Consider the following 13941-nt stretch of genomic DNA (forward strand, 5'->3'; position numbering starts at 1 on the left):
ATGCAGAACCTTAGATTTAGATACAACTAATCAAATGAAAGTTGTGTATGAAAAGGAACGTCATTTTCCTATGCATGTAGATACACTTAGACTTCAGCTATGCAGGGGCTATCTTCATGCTATATCTGTTCCATTAACCATGTAGTGAAACATGGTAGGGGGACCAGGTGGTCAATAGAGAGCCACTTTGCAGAAATCTGGAGGGAAACCCATGTCAGTCCACCCCTCACTAGGTTGTTTTGACATTTCCCATTCCTTCACTAGGAATATCAATTTGGAATCAATCAAAGCATTAAAATGTACCCTGTTATCATAATACTAACGACTGTGTGCTAAAATGAGTGCACATGGACTTAAATGAAGACTATCAGGCTGTTCAAAGTATATTTGCAGAGGGAATGTAAGTGCTCAGATTGTTAGCCCATGTGAAGGATGTGACGAATTCCCTCCAGGATATGGACTGTGACTGGCTGAAAGTCTTACTGTCTTTGAAGGATCTAAATCAGCTTAATTCCCAGTTTGGATTAAACAATGTTTGGGCTGTGAGTTTTCATGTCAGGCACATATACGGTCCTATGAATTGCTGTGGAAATAAACCCCATAATTTGGTGATTAAAAAAAAAAAGGTTTGTCCTTAATTCACCCATAACATGTTTAAAAAAATGGCTACAGACAGCCTGGCATTCATGTCTTCTGGATACTCATGAAACTTGAGCCTGATGAAGGTGAAGTAGCCGTCTGAATATTTCCTTCCCCCCCCCCCCCTTTATTTCAGATAAAGTCAGGCAACGAATGCTACTGTAATGACATTTTATATCTCCTTCTGTAGCCGAGCAGAGGGAGCCACAGGTGTTCCATTGGAATTACTCACACATTTGTAGAATTGGACATTCTGTCATTAAATGGACTTAAAACTAAAAAGCCTTTGTCTGCCGAAAGTGACCAATAGCAGGAGACTGTGGATTATCTGATATCCCATAACTTAATCATATGGCTCTTAAGAGTGAGGGGTAAACAGCTGTGTCTCACTAATATGCATGCAATATGTGTAAACTGATATGCTTTAATTCTAAACTTGTTTTCAGCAGGAAGGGGTGGGGGGAAAGCATTTAGACAGGGAACATAAAGATTCGGCATTAACCATTTTTGTTCCTGGAGGCAACATTATTCATCACCTGCTATTTATTAAAACTGCCTATTGACTCCATCAATATGTTCTATAAAAGAACTGTTGAAATGTTTTCAAACTTGGGAGTGTAAAGTTTAGGAGATACAGCTCTGTTAATTATTCTAATTTGCTCTCTCCAAGGCCACAGATCTGAAATGGACATTTTTAAATGTATAGATATATATAAAAAGAGCATTGTCTCCCACCAAACATAGAAAACCCAGATGTTCCCCTTTTATTTATTATTTCATTTTTTTAAAAAAACAAAAACAAAATGCTGCTAGAATATATGCATTTGAAATCTAATTGTCTCTGTTAATTGATAGTTTGTGTGGGTTGCATTTCTTATGGCTTAAGTATGTGTGCTTTAATAATATTAAAAACTAAGACAAAGAAACTGTAGATTAGAGACTTTATTTTCAGGGTAAAATGATACGGATAAGTGAGCGTCAACTGACCAGAAATTATTTGCTTCTGTCTGTTAGACACGTAATGGAGTCATTTAACTAGTCAAATTAGGAGCTGTAGAAATGCACTATGCTTCATTACTGAGTTCGAATGGGCACCATTTTACATTTACGTCAAAAATTATCTCATAGGAAATTAATGTTTTCATTGTGCCGAAACACCAAAGCAATGCAGTATTAGCACCACCTAGAGGGCATTTAAAAATATTTCTAACAAAATGTTGTGTACAGGGTGTTTGTGTGTGTGCGTCTAAAAAAAGGGAAACAATGATAAATATCACCTTTACAATTGTTAAGAGGATCAGTCATCCCCCAGTATTAAAAACATTAGAACTTTTTGGTAGGCACAGTTGAATAAGACTGAGTTTCCTCAACATCAACAAAACTGTGTAGTTTTGGAATTTCTATGAAACTCAACAGTTGCAGTCAACAAATCCTACTTAGAAAACGAAGATGAATAGTTGGTTTTGGACCTTGCTTTTCTCTGTTGAAAGGAGTCTCAAAGCAACTTGCAATCGCCCTCCTTTCCTTTCCCCACAACAGGAACCTGGTAAGGTGGGTGGGGCTGAGAGAATTTTGAGAGAACTGTGATTGGCCCAAAAGTCACCCAGCAGGCTTCATGTGGAAGATCAGGGAATCAAACCCAGTTCTCCCTATTAGAGTCCCCAGCTCATGTGGAAGAGTAGGGAATCAAACCAAGTTCTCCAGTTACATGTCTTTCCACCTTCCTTCCTGTTCCTTCCTTCAAATTTCTTGAAACAACCATTAGGTTGAATCCAATCCTTCAGCTAAATGAGGGATCTTTATTTTAGAGAAAGGAAGGTGGAAGTCATCTTTATTTTAGGGAAAAGAAGGTGGAAGACAGTGGACGGCATCCATCTTTGTAGAAGGGGTACCTTCTCTGGAAGGTAGAGTCTTCACTTAGTGAAAAGGAGTAAGTGGACCCACCCAATTATCTATTACAGAGTCCCCAACCTTTTTGATCCTGCAGGTAAATTTGGAATTCTGACACAGCATAGTGGGCATAACAACAAAATGGCAGCCACAGGTGGTGAAGCCACAAAATGATTGCCATAGCTTAACTTCAGTAATGTGAGGTGGATCCTTATGGTTTGGTGGTTGTTGGTGCTGAAGCAACACAGACAATCAGATCTCTTGATGAGTTCAAGAAAAAGTGTCCATGTGTGCTGGGGTAACCATGGACAGCACACAGGGGACTCTGTCCCACTACTTGGAATCTAAGCAGCAGTTTTCAAAGCTTTATCACAATGTGACTCCCTGGGCTAAGATACAAGTGATTTGAGACACACAAAAGGTAGCTCAAGATAAGTGGTGGATCTTTGATAAAGTGGCAAATGGGATTTTATTCATTTTGTTTATTGTAGCACCTTCTTTTCACCCAAATGGGTCCACATGTAATGCATTTGCCTGCAAAGAGGACTCAAAGAAAGAGCACCTTGGAAACATGATTTGACTGTCCATTTTTTGACATTTTAAAGTCACCCTAATATTGTTTTGCATTAGCATTTACACATGGAGAAATATTTCCTATGATTGTGCCCCCATATAGTGACAACTGGTATTTACATCAGGTGAAAAGCTTGGGAGCTAACAGGCTCCCTGATGGGGTAAATATCAGTTGTCATCCTACTGGGCACGGGTGCCTTCATAAGAAATGTGAAATTGATGAGGTAAAATAATCAGTTTGTGACTTTTGCCATAAGAAAGAGGAAGAGGAGACTTTCTCTAGAGTCAGTCCAATAAAGGGCATGTTTGCATGTGACAGAGGAGTGTGAAAAGAGGAATTTTTATACCATACCATGAGGGGTACATCATGTCTGCTCTGGGAATACACACGTGTCAACTTGGCCTAACCTACTTACTTCAAACAGTTGATATGAGGAGTGAAATGTGTATGCTGCTCTGTACCAGGCTTCAGGAAAGATAATATAGAATGAATAGGTATAAGTCCCGTTTGTATGTGTCAAGTATGCATTCATCTTCAGAATTACAACATCAGAAAGGGAAGGATTATGGAAAAATTGGCAGTTTTCTTCAGGTACACACCCAACTACCCACCCATGCTGGTCCCTATATATTCCCATTTAGGGGTTATTCCTTGACAGTCAAGTCATCCCAATAACTATGGACAAGGATGGTGTGAAATGGGGCTTTCTTATTCATCATCTTATGATGAATATGATTGGGAACTGTTTTCCTGAAGAGGTCTGAGAGCCACAATGCTGTTTACTTTTCAAATTGTAAGGTGTTTCTTCTTCAGTTAGTTTTCTGTTCCCTTGGGAGTTATTCTTGGCTGTTGCATATTTTTATCCATCTTGCTGTGCAATTTATATTCTGTTTCTGGGTTGATGTTGATTTGATTTTGTGAGGCTACTTGGAATTTATGAAAAAGCGTTCTATAAATGGCGTGATAAATTATAGGTTTTAAAAAAGGAAACCTTATAGGGAAGCAGTGGTATACTCTAAAATATTGGTAGCCAGTGTAGTATTTATTTATTTATTTATTTATTATTTGAATTTTTATACCGCCCCATCCCCAGGGGCTCTGGGCGGTGTACAACAGAACTAATACAACGAATTCAGGAGCAAACAATAATTAAAACAACAACAATCCATAAGGCTCCATCATTAAAACATACTAAAACATACTAAATTTTTGTTAAAACAGCGGTAAACATAATAAAGAGGCGCCCGGTAAATCCTTACTCTTAAAACCCTCCCCTAGGGAGCAGCTGGACTCCTCCATAGGAGGATAGTCTGGGTGTAAACGAGCAGGGGTGCCATACTCAGCGGCTGGTTATTCCAAAGGCCCGGCGGAACAACTCAGTCTTACAGGCCCTTCGGAACTCACCAAGATCCCGCAGGGCCCGGACAGCTGGAGGGAGAGTGTTCCACCAGGCCGGGGCCAGGGCCGTAAAAGTCCTGGCCCGCGTGGAGGCCAGCCGCATCATAGAGGGGCCAGGGACCACCAGTAAATTTGCCTCAGCTGAACGTATGAGCGCAACATGACTTTATAACCATATGGTGAGGATTCTGTAAAGTTGCCCCAATATTTAACCCCGAGAACAGTTTCCTGGGAGTAAGCCCCATTGAATAGACCTATGTGTCAAGCTTGAGGCAGGAAAACTAAATGTATTAGCCGGGGTGTCCAGGGACCCTGATCTGGGCTTAAAGTCACCAACCTAGAGGTCTCCCATTATTACAACTGATCTCCAGGTAACAGAGATCTGTTCACCTGGAGAAAATGGCCACTTTGGAAGATTACGGCACTAAACCCCATTGAAATCCCTCCCCTTCCCAAATCCTGCCCTTCACTGGTCTATTACTGTGATAATGATAAATAATAAAGTACTGTCAAATCACACCTCAAGGAGCTTTCAAAACAAGAGAAGGGCAGAGGTGGTTTGCCATGGCCTTCCTCTGCATGGTAGACCTTGTCTTCTTTGGTGGTCTCCCATCTAACTATTAAGTATGGCCAGGCCTGCTTGGATGACTACTCTGGGGTATTCAAGCTGCTATTACCATGATAAGGTATATCATTTAACAGGGGCGTACCAGGGGTAAATGGCACCCGGAGACAAATTGTCTCCAGGACGCCCCCCCCCCCAGGCTCTGCTGCCCACCATCCCAGCTCCGCCCCTGGTGCCCCCAGGCTCCACCCCCCACTGCCCTCGACCCGCCCATGTCACCATGGACATAGACACGGTCCTAGAATTTGCAGCTTAGTGAGGGCAGAGGGGTTGAGAGCGCTTGGAGGCAACAGAGGGGTCCACACACACCTGCTGCCTGCATTCGTTTTTGTGTGCCTCGGGCAGGGTCGAGGCACATGAAAACGATGAGACAGCAGGACTTCCTGGTCACGTGGGGGTCCAATTTTGCGCCCCCACATGACCAGAAGAGTGGCACCCTTGTCCCTAGGCAGATACACCACTGTCATTTAATGAAAGTGTACTTGTGTACTTGTGAGGTGGGATATGTATGTCTGGGGCCCATTCAAGTTTCTACCAGGCACTGAGAATTGAGACTTGGGCCTTGTACTCAGGAAACCCTTTTGGTTGAGGATAATGCCTATGGGATTGCATGAAGTGGTGATGTAATAGGAATACTTTAGCTTTGGACCACTATAAGGAATCCTTGTTAAGTGGACCTGTGATAGCTGATTTCTTCTGAGAACTATGGCTTGCATTTGTTGTTGACGTGTTAAAACAGTATTCTTGTAAATGTTTTATTTTGGAGAGCTGTGAATCACCCGTGGGTATTATAAAGAGAAAGGTGATATGTAAATCTACCAACACCATCAAAATAGTGTGCAATTTAGAGGCTGTAATCTAATCCAAGAAAGAAGCTCCACAATGGACAATGGGACTTACTTCTAAGTAAAGAAATATAGGATAGTGCTGGAAACCCATTTACGTGGCTATACTGCCCAATGAAATGTTTGGCACAAGTTCTAAGGCATTTCCATCAGGGTGTTAGAGGGTTGGTGTATTATGGCCATGGCAAATGTTTGAATACACATAACCAGAGATTTTGTCATGCTGTTGCTATTCAGAATGGAATCCATCTTTCCCCTCCCTTCCTTTCACAAGGAAGAAAACAATAAAAGCGATTCACAAGAGTACATGGACACAAAGGGCAATAGACTCATAGCGTGATGAACAAGCCATACGTACATGGAACACATCTAGAATTACACTTAACTCTGACACAAATGAGCATTTATTCATTAAAAGGCTGCCAGCTAACTATAGTTGGGAGACAAAAAAAATTCCATGTTAATTGTGTCAAGTGTGTAATTTTTGTTAGTACACTATATTTTTCATATTTCAATGAGATGCTCTTCAAGATCCATTTGAAAAATCAGATGAATGGCTTGCAATATTGTTTTCTCACTATCTCAAATGTGAACCACGGAGTAAGTTCAAGAATAATGACAGTGACTTTAGAGCTACGGTTATCATCTGATCGTAGGGGCAGACAGAAACACTTGGCTTATTCCAGATAGTTTGTGTGTGGGTTTTTTTAAATATATTGTGATGTCTACTTGGAAGTCAGTCCCACTGATTTAAAAGGGATTGGCATTGTAATATTTATGTGTTCATTTGGAGTCAAATCATCTGATTCCATTCTGTTCATGGCTAATCTTTACAAACCATGAAAAAACTTTCTCCAGTGGAAGAGTTCTGTTCTGCGGGGGAAGATACCTGGCGCAGGATAAAATCCCTGCCCATTTGGAAAATTGATTTCTAGGATCCAGCACTTATCTTTCTACCTTGCTTTACATCCCTAAATCGCCCCCTTTAAGCAATGGTAGACTTCTGCCTCTTAGTAGTGGCCAAAGTAGTGACAGTTGAAAACTGGAGCAAAGAACAGATTATCAGCTGTAGCTAGACATGATGAAACGTCATTGGGCTCATTGGCCTTCATAAGAGAGTTGGAACCTGAGAACACTCCTCTGGAGCAGGGCAATAGACCTAAGATTTGTTTTGTGCCCTGTTTTTGAGAGTTACTGTGCCAGCAGTGAGAAATTAAGGCTAGAGTACGGCATAAGAGCCAGCGTGTTGCATGGGTTAAAAGGTGGACTCTAATCTGGGGAACTGGGTTTGATTCACCCTCTCCTCCACATGAAGCCTGCTGGATGACTTTGGCTCAGTCACAGTTCTCCCAGAAATCTCTCAGCCCCAACTACCTCATGAGCTGCCTGTTCTAGGGAAAGAAACGGAATGTGATTGAGACTCTTAAATAGAGAAGAGCGGAAACTATGGAAACTACTACTACTACTTCTTTATTGCAATTAGTCAATCTTCAACGTTTACAATTTGTATCTGGGGGGTGGAGGGGTGGGATATACAGGTGCAGGGGCGAAGTGAGGAGGAACTGTGCCCGGGGCAAGCACGCACCCTGTTTTCTCACTATCTGCTGCGGTGCGTGCCTGGGGCATCTTCCCCCGCCCCGTTGGCGCTACGCCACTGTACTCGTGGAAGTATTGGCATTTATCTTTTGGTGTTGAATATTTGTTTTTAAAGAAAAAGTACACATGCAGTCAAAATTTAGAAGTTATGTCCCAGGCAAAAGGCTGAAAATGAGTCCTTGTCTTGAAATATTAAAACAAACTGGCCCAGAATAATCATCTGCACTGCATGGTGAGCTGCAGTTCATTCAGAACTCTTTCAGCCCCACCTACTTCACAAGGTGTTTGTTGTGGGGAAAGGAGTTTTTAAGCTTTCTTGAGTCTCCTTGTAGAAAAGAAAGGTGGGATATAAATCCAAACTCCTCCTCCTTATCATCATCATCTTCTTCTTCTTCTTCTTCTTCTTCTTCTTCTTCTTCTTCTTCTTCTTCTTCTTCTTCTTCTTCTTCTATTTTTACAGATAATGATCTTTTTCTTCTTCTGATGTTCTATTTTTCTATTAGTTTTTTTATTCTGTATGCCGCCTGAGGCAGATTTTCTGGAGAAGCAGCACAGAAATTTTCTTAATAAATGGCAAATAATATTCTGAGATCCAGTTTAAATATTAAAATCTGAAATATATTTTTCTGGAAATAAGTACCGTTGTTCCAAGCAATATGTAAGAGATCATGACAGTTTTACTTCACCAGCAAATTTTGTACCTACAGCAACCCCTTCCCACCTCCCTGCAAAATGGTTCAAGGCCTCGCATTGTATTTCTTTTCTCCTCCAGCGGTAGAAATCTACTTTACCTACTGACATGAAACTTGTCTTCTGGCTGTGCAATGGTTTAGCTTTCATGTTATGTTTACCAAGGCTAGACTGGAGGATCAAATAATTTATAACCATTCCTGTTGGGTTTTATGTAATAACTTTGGAACTCATATAAAGTAATGATCCACAAACTCTTTTAATGTTCATTATAAAATATGAAATATTTCTCAGAACCATAGCAATTATGTGACCAGACATAACTGTTTCACACATGAGTACATACAGGGAGGTTTAACATAACTTTATTATCTTCCTGTCTTTTCTTCTCATTGATGTGATAATAGTGTTTTAATATTTTTCTAGAGAAAAGTTAAACAATTTCCGAATCTCTGCTGAGGCCTAGTTTATTGGTTTTTGCAATAGAGTACTCAAGAATAATTGTATTTATGATTAGAATGACACTAATAAACGGTGTATGCATAGAGGAGCAAATACCCCAACAGATTTTTATATAATTGTGTATCTATATGCCACTATATCTTGCACAAAACTGAAGTAGACAGAAGAAATGAAATATTTGTAATCAGTCCGTTCCTCTAGGTGTTTCTCATCTGCCTATCACCTACAATTTATATTGTACCAAGGTGGTCCTGTGATTTACATGCGGGTTGGTTGATCAAAATTGGATTGGGGAAAACAGGCTGCAAACGGTGGATCAAATTATTTATTTACTTATTGTATAAAGATTCTGCCTCTCCACCATCATGGAACAATGCAGTGAGTTTGTGGACCCCAGGATGTTTCTGACCAAGCACTGACCACCCCTAGACCTGTTTTTCTTCAGCAAGAAGGGGAGCTACAAAATGAAAAATAGGAAAAATGGTGGGCTATCCCTCACTTCTGTTTTCTGGAAATGGGTGATGGTGAGGGCAATAGATGCAGTCTGTGGTAACTCCCTGTGCTAGCATGCCATAATGGTTAAAGATTGGTGAACTCTAATCTGAAGAACCAGGTTTGATTCCCTGATGCTCCACTTGAGCAGCAGACTTTAATCTTGTGAACTAGGTTTGTTTCCCCACTCCTCCACTTGAGCGGCAGACTCTAATCTGGTGAACCAGGTTTGTTTCCCCGCTTCTCCACGTGAAGCCTGCTGAGTGACCTTGGGCTAGTCACAGTTCTCTCAGAACACTCTCAACCCCACCTACATTACAAGGGCAGAGTCTGCACGGGCCAAAACCAACGCCCCTGGAATAGTAAAAACACCGTTTCAGGAGTGCTTGAAAAACACTATTCCAGGAGTGTGGCTGTTGCCTCCACAACAAGGCAGCGCCGTGCGTTCCCCCTCCACCAGAGCAGAAACATTTTTTCCCTGTCTTACTCAATGACCGAGGCTTTTGGGAAATAGTGTTTCCTTTTCATCGCCATGGGAATGACACCGAGTTGGAGGCGCTGCTGTTTGGTTCCTCCATTTTCCCACACATTTACCTTCTCTCCCTGGGAGCTGCACAGGAACGGGGAGACATGCCCACGCTGCCCTTGAACCCCCGGGGTCAGAGGGCAGCATGGGTGTGCTTCCCTGTTCCTATGGAGCTCCACAAAGACAGAAGGTAAGTGTGGGGAAAGAAAATGGAGGCACCTCTATGCGGAGGCACCCAGACAGGCTGTGGCCACTCTGGGGCCACTCACACCTCAGTATGCAAACAGCCCCAGGGCTTCACCGGCATTATATATACTAGTGGGACACTGCTGTAGGGGCCCATGCGGAATCCACCACAGTGTCTGTTGTGGGGAGAATAAAGGAAAGCAATTGTAAGCCACTTTGAAACTCCTTACAGTTGAAAAAAGCAGGGTGGAAATGCAAATGCATCTCCTTTTCTTATACTGCCTGATGACATTGTTTAGGGCAGCAGCAAGGGTGACCTGTAGGGGCACTTCTGGTTCATCATTCCCATTGAAATCCCAGCGATATGACTGTTTTACACAACTGTGTTGTCTCTCTCAAGAGTTAGGGGCACACCTGTAGGGTCAACTACTCCATCACATAAGTTTCCACTTCTGACATTAACCCAGTAATGTGTGAGCAGACCATGTGTGGCAACTACAGGACAAGGTGGGGGGGGGGGTTGGTGTTAGATTTAGTTTAGAGTCACGGATCTGCCCGTGTGTGAGTGCAGTTTATCGAAACTTCCCAAGAGATAAATGTAAAAGGTAAAATTTACATTTATTCAAGCATCTCCAGTTCACAGCTTTGTTCCAGGAAAAAGGTAGATAGAAAGAAACCCTAGTCTAAAGAGATTACTTTCCCTACGACAAGTGGGCACAACTAACGCACCATCACGTGTGTGCAGGTGAGAGGATGCTACAGTGGGAAAGCCCCACTGAGCAGGCTGCCATTGACCATGCGCTCAGGTCAAAGGCTAGAACGGAAGTGAAACCAGCATGGGAAAGAAAGGAAGTTAGTAGGCAGTCTCCTGGCCCAGACAAGGAGGGCAAACAGGAGAGGCAACATCACAGTTAGAGTGAGATACACAGCACCCCCCAGTGTCCAGGCATGCAGAAGTCGCTTATTCCAACAGTTGGCCCATCATGTACTGTTTATATCCTTCTGAGTCTCCACTAGGGTTCCAGCTTTGAGTTTGAAAATACCAGAAGATTGTGGAGTTGGTGAAGCCTGGAGAGCACATGGTTTGGGGAGGGGAAGGACCTCGTCAAGGTATGCCATGGAGTCCACCCCCCAAAACAGCCATTTTCTCCAGGAGAACTGATCATGATCAGCTGGCGAGCACTTGGAATAGCAGGAGCTCTCCGGGTGCCTCCTGGAACATGGCAACCCTAATCTCCGCCCTGCCATCAAGAAGGGAAATTCACGGATTGGAGGAAAACGACATTGCAAGATGGTTAGCCTATGAGAAGGAGATGTCAGTAGGTCCAGCCAAGTAGACTGCACACTTTACCTTCACTTCTTTGCAACCCTATTTGAAGTAGAGTTGCAATAACCCTGTAGTGTAGACACGCCCAGCCTTGATGTCACTGTGATTGATTTGGAATGCCCAATTTGCAGCAGCGGAATTTTAAAGTTTAACAGGCTAATCTCAGCAGTCTCTTTCTGAGCAGACGAGCTGCATTCTGTCAAGCATCGCCCCTCATGTGATTCCTGTTTCTCTCAGCATGAGATGACAGAAAGGACTAGATGTCCCCCCCTCCGCCCTGTGCTGTTTTCCTTCACCCTTCCTTTTGTGTCTTACTGTTGTCTTTGATGTAGAAAGGAGCATTCCTGTCTGTAGGCCTTAGTGTTCGTTTGCCCCTGATATTTGTTGAATTGTTGACTGTCAATATTGTTAAGCGTTCATCTGGCACACTCAGGTTAGCTCATCCACAAAGCTGTCTCTGGAGACTGGGGAGATGTCATTCCTGTCTAAGTGGTGGAGTGATAAATACATGTGTACCCTCGACATGTGACGCTTCCCTGTCATGTGGCTTTGTCAGTGGACAGCAACTCCTGTCATTTTGTTATGAGACCTAACGTAAAGCACACATCCCCTTGACACAATATCAACAACGAAGCTATATAAAAAAAAGTTTGTGTCAGCTGCCCTGCAGAATTCAATTTTTGTTTTGTTTTGCTAACTGATGGGAAGTGATGTCTTCTCACTTACGTGGGTGGAGGTTTGCCAAAAAAGCCCTCCTTTGTGTCTTCAGGTCTTCTCTTCTGATGAAGAAACAACTTAATCATATTTTGTTTTGTTTTGTTTAAATTTGCTTGAGATTTGCAGTCAGGCCAGGCTGTAGCGGCACAAGCTATTTATAGAATTATCCTGGAAAGCCACAGAGCTCATATTGCAGCCCAAAGAGAGTGAAACACCTCATGAATAGATGGGGAATGTTTACTAAGTATACTGGATCCAACCCATACGTTGTTGAGTAGTGGGAGGCTCACTGCTGACCAAAGATCAACCTGTGGCCTCTGAGTGCATATATTAAAATATTTATACAGGACAAAAAGGTGGAGGAGGAGGAGGAGGAGGAGGAGGAGGAGGAGGAGGAGGAGACGGTGGCGGCGGCCATGGCGGCGGTGACAACGACGACTTTGGATTTATACCAAGATGCCAGAACCCCCATTCTCCTTCCCAATTATGAGGTGTCCATGAGGACCTCCCCCTCCCCCCTCTTTGTCTGGAGAAACAATGGAGGCCTGGGGATAGGGGTGTCTCATAATATATAATCTGAGGGGGGATATGATTGAAGTCTATAAAATTATGCATGGGGTAGAAAATGTTGTCAGAGAGAAATTTTTCTCTTTTTCACAATACTAGAACCAGGGGGCATACATTGAAAATGCTGGGGGGAAGAATTAGGACTAATAAAAGGAAACACTTCTTCATGCAACGTGTGATTGGTGTTTGGAATATGCTGCCACAGGAGGTGGTGATGGCCACTAACCTGGATAGCTTTAAAAGGGGCTTGGACAGATTTATGGAGGAGAAGTCGATTTATGGCTACCAATCTTGATCCTCCTTGATCTGAGATTGCAAATGCCTTAACAGTCCAGGTGCTCGGGAGCAACAGCCACAGAAGGCCATTGCTTTCACCTCCTGCAAGTGATCTCCCAAAGGCACCTGGTGGGCCACTGCGAGTAGCAGAGAGCTGGACTAGATGGACTCTGGTCTGATCCAGCTGGCTTGTTCTTATGTTCTTATGTTCTAATACCACAGACCAAATCATTCTAGCTCAAAACCTAAGCCAAAGCAGTTCTTTCCTTCACTATGCCAAAGCTGTATATGTGTGATAAATATGTTTGTAGACCCATTCACCCAACTTGGTGACCACCATGTGGGAAAGACCACAGATAGCACATGCTTCCACTGTATGCAGCTGGAATGTGAAAAGCATTACCATCTACTGAAAAGTCATACCAATGATGATGGTAGCTTATTGACTTGCCATTTTTAAACACACACAGACACACAAAACAAAACATTTTCCCCTTTCAGCCTCTTCCACATGCCTCCGAGTACACCTGATTTGTGATGATAACTCACAGCACTAATTTCTTAATGCTTAATTATAAGATGGCAATCACAAAAAAGAAACATTCTGATTGTTCAATGAAAATGTGAAAGTTTTATATTAATCATTATCAATCAACGCATCTTGTAATCTGAAGCACCAATCAAACAGGAGCTGAAACATTTTTCACACAGCTAATTAGGGTTTGTCTTCTGTTCTTTCGTTGCACGGGATTTCTCTGAAGGGAGTTTTGTGTTTGGGATGCCTAAAAAGCTTGGGCCAACATTTGGCTTGTATTTCTTTCCACCCCTGCCCCATAAGCAGTTGTCCTACAAACAGTGAGATTAATTTGGAAGCCTGTAGGAGATTTTAATTCTTAAGGATGTGGCAAAAATTTGCCGTTTTGCAAGTTTGTAGATAAAATTATATTTAAATATAGAGGGATGCGCATCAAGGCTGCCATCTAGGCAGTGTTAATTTTGTTTGTGCACTACTTATTTATCTATGTGTTCTACGCATTGTTCAGTTTTCTTGCAAGTGCTTAATTCTCACACTGAAATCCATGCAACTTAAATGTGCTTAGCTTTAGCCAGATCACGCACAGGGGTTTTTTT

The sequence above is a fragment of the Sphaerodactylus townsendi genome, linkage group LG14 (genome assembly GCF_021028975.2).
Source record: "Sphaerodactylus townsendi isolate TG3544 linkage group LG14, MPM_Stown_v2.3, whole genome shotgun sequence".
Taxonomy (NCBI): Eukaryota; Metazoa; Chordata; class Lepidosauria; order Squamata; family Sphaerodactylidae; genus Sphaerodactylus; species Sphaerodactylus townsendi.